Here is a 3,362-nt window from a genome sequence, read left to right on the forward strand (position 1 = left end):
AATTATCGAAGTTTAATACGAGGATCAATGGTTGGGCCACTGATGCATTCTCCTTTCAAATGTATAAAACTTTAGACTTCGCTGGTAACTTTAAAAAAAGCTATAATTTGTATAGAAGGTGCAGAATAAAGAGCAAATTTTTAAACTTTTTTGATAAAGGTTTGGAAAAAAAATCAGTATAATGGTTTGGTAAACTTTTTGTAAACCAGCTGGACTGTGGAATGCCAAAAGGGATATTACTCATATTCATTTCAACAAATAAAAGTGAATAAAATATCTTTAGAGAAAAATATTTAAACTTTATCTAGAATATATTAGATGACAAACTATAATAGAAATATTTTAGAGTGAATAGCTAGGATTCATTAGTACAATATTGTTAATGTACTTGAAAGTAGTCTAATTAGATGCATTCATCAAACTTGTTGCTATTCTATTTCTTAATGCCTCTATCTCATGTGATCCTTCAACTTGATAATTTTGATATTCATCATCATCATCATCACTACTATCGAGCCATTGAAAATTTCATTTTGGGTGGATTAAATGAAATTTGAACCAGCTCATTTTTTTAGGCGTGGAATTGCTCTGAGACTCTACGAGCCATTGAAAACGAGGTCTTAAGTTTTTAGGGCCTTCAATGCGTTTTACATTCAAGTAGTTTTTTTTTATTTGAAATCAGACTATTGAAACTATTGGGAGCATTATTGCTCACCATCATAAACTCTTATCATCTGCCACGTGTTCTTTCACTTAAGCATGGTTAACTTTCACAATAACTCAAACGAAATTTTAGAGATGAAATTGCAATTAACAAATGATTGTCTTCCCATGAAAATAAAGGCTTAGGTACAGTGATACGTCCAGAAAATAAACAAAATTAACTGAAGAAAGTATAAATCTTGTTACAGGCACATCCATGACGGGCGAGGGTCAGCACGATTCCAAGCACAGCCTACGACATCCTACCACAAGAAACAAGACATTAGAGATCAATTTAGCGGGATATGCACAATTGAAGAAGGAAAACATCAATTATCTGGCGGAGGATAAAGTTATTTGTTGATCACTACTTGCCTGCCACCATTAGGTATCACAATATTGCTTACTGTTCAGTTTCATATACCCAGTCTCGTACCAGAGAAAAATGAATAGCCATAAGGAACAAAAATATGCACAATGCTGAATCTATTTTATGTTTTTTCTATGCAGCGACGTGTGCTAAACTATTCATCAGTAAAAAGGCACAACGAAAGACGAGTTGAAATCCTCTGGGATATGGCAGACACAGCAATCCACACAAACAGATACTAGCACACAGAGCTTGAAAGATCAAGCTTAAGGAATAGTTTTAACTTTTTTCTCTTCAGATTTCAATTTGACCATATTACCTCAATATTCTTTTACTAGACATGTATAATGAAAATCTTAACAAAAGATAAGGATGGAGAAGTGGAAGGAATCACAAATGATAATGGGAAGGAAATATGTTACATACTGTTGCTCCGTCCTCTTGTCTTGGTAGAAGGGAAGGAAATTGGGGAGGAGGGAGCAAATTCTAAGCTTGAAAATCAAGGAGAAACAAGCAATATTCTGTAAATTTGTTTGCATCAACAGTATAAAGGAAGATAAACAAAAACGAAAGCATGTCAATGTCAGTCGATTGTGGATCAAGTACACGCACACAAAAAATGCAGTTACCCCACCAAACAAAACAAAGAAACCATGTAAATTAATAACCAGTTAAAGAACACAAATCCAACTTCTTCAGATTTCATATGATCATAAACTTTTGAGAATGGATAACATATTCATTGTTCACTCATTTTGCATGCTATGTTATTCTAAACATTGCAGGATGTAGAAGAACAAGCACAAGAAGGCCAAGAACAATAGCGATACCAGCTCAAAATTTGATCGGACACGAAGGCCAACTTCGTCGTGCTAAGAATCACCCTTCAGTTCATCTGAATCTGAGTCACTTGCATTATAACCTGCCACAGGTCCACAAAACCAAACAGTGGCACATTTAGTTATGGTGAGGATGATTAGCACAATGACAATGATTACATGAATTTCAAAGACAGAAGTCAACCTGGCTGCTTATCACTAACTTTCCAAACCGAAGATCGCGTCCTCGACGCTCTTGTAATCCATACTCTTCCCTGTAAAATCCCGAAAACTGAAAAGCATTAGCACAAGCAAGAATCATAACACAATCACAACCAGAGCTCTAATTATGTACTAATCCTAACATTTAATCTACAATTTGCAGTGCCAAACACAAAGCTTGCAACTTTAGCTAATAAAATTGATCAAAAACAAGTTTAGCCACTTAATCTAAACTAGTTAGGATTAGAACACGAAAACAAGATCATAAACAAAAAGATCAGAACTTGAACCATAAAACCCAAAACCCAAATAAAAAACCCCCAAAAAACCCACAAATGAAACCAAACCCAGAAAGGCAATTACCATGTGGTCATCTCTGGGGACGCCATAGCCGTTCCCCAATTAATTTTTCCCCACCCTCCATCCCCAATTGTTTTTCCCGACACCCATACCCTCATCCCTTTGCTCTTCCCACCCCTCTTTCCCTAATCTCCCCATCCCTAATTTGAAAAATCCAAACAAATAAATGAGAAGCTTACCTGGAGAAACCTGGAGAACGAGATCGGTAGTTTTTGGAACGACGGAACGAGAGAACGAGAGAACGAGAGAGAGCCTGAGGTTCGGGTTATGCGAGAGAGCTCTGAGGTGAAGAGCGAGAGCGTTTTGGTGAAGGGAAGGCGAGAGCGTTTTGGAGAAAGGCGAGAGCGTCGGTGAAGGGAAAAGCCGAGGGCAGTTTTGGGTTATGGAATATTTCATTAAACCTGGACACTGTTCACCCGTGTGTGGTGAAAATAAGCTGCTTTTGGAAGCTGCAAATTGCAGCTTCTTGTCATCTCTTGGTTTTGGGCTTTTTTTCACCCTCAACTTTGAAAAAAAGCTGATTTTCAAAGTTTACCAAACACCAAAAATTTTCATAGCTTTTTTTCATAGTAGCTTTTTTTTTTAAGCACCTCAATCCCAAACAGGCCCTTCATTTCTTTGTTGGCCAACACCCTAAGGGGGCGTTTGTTGCACCGGACTGTCTCGGACTAGACTAGCTGCAGGGACTAAGCTGGACTGGCTTAGACTAGACTAAGCTGGACTAATTTAGTGAAACGTTTGGTGCAGTGTCGGACTAAGAAGTAGGGTAATTAACAAACCATACTATTATATTATTTAATACATATTATAATATATTTTTTTATTATTGATTTAACATTTTTCTTTTTTTCTTTTCTTAAAAACTCTACTCTCTCTGGAAACTTCTCACT

At 36.7% G+C, this 3,362-nt stretch overlaps 2 long non-coding RNA genes across 2 annotated transcripts; one reads left to right on the forward strand and one right to left on the reverse strand.

The window, feature by feature from the left end:
- Window positions 1-804: 804 nt before the first annotated feature.
- Window positions 805-2,509, reverse strand: LOC125476658. Its single transcript, XR_007257979.1, has 4 exons — window positions 2,476-2,509; window positions 2,096-2,165; window positions 1,903-1,994; window positions 805-965 (listed from the first exon to the last, which is right to left on the reverse strand). It is a non-coding gene; the product is annotated as an uncharacterized LOC125476658 (long non-coding RNA).
- On the forward strand, window positions 949-1,508 carry LOC125476659. The gene is made up of 2 exons (XR_007257980.1): window positions 949-1,090; window positions 1,213-1,508. It is a non-coding gene; the product is annotated as an uncharacterized LOC125476659 (long non-coding RNA).
- Window positions 2,510-3,362: the final 853 nt, after the last annotated feature.

This window comes from the organism of the source record quoted next, unplaced genomic scaffold, assembly GCF_019419815.1.
Source record: "Pyrus x bretschneideri cultivar Hongxiangsu unplaced genomic scaffold, Pyrus_bretschneideri_v1 Contig2, whole genome shotgun sequence".
In the NCBI taxonomy this organism is placed as follows: domain Eukaryota; kingdom Viridiplantae; phylum Streptophyta; class Magnoliopsida; order Rosales; family Rosaceae; genus Pyrus; species Pyrus x bretschneideri.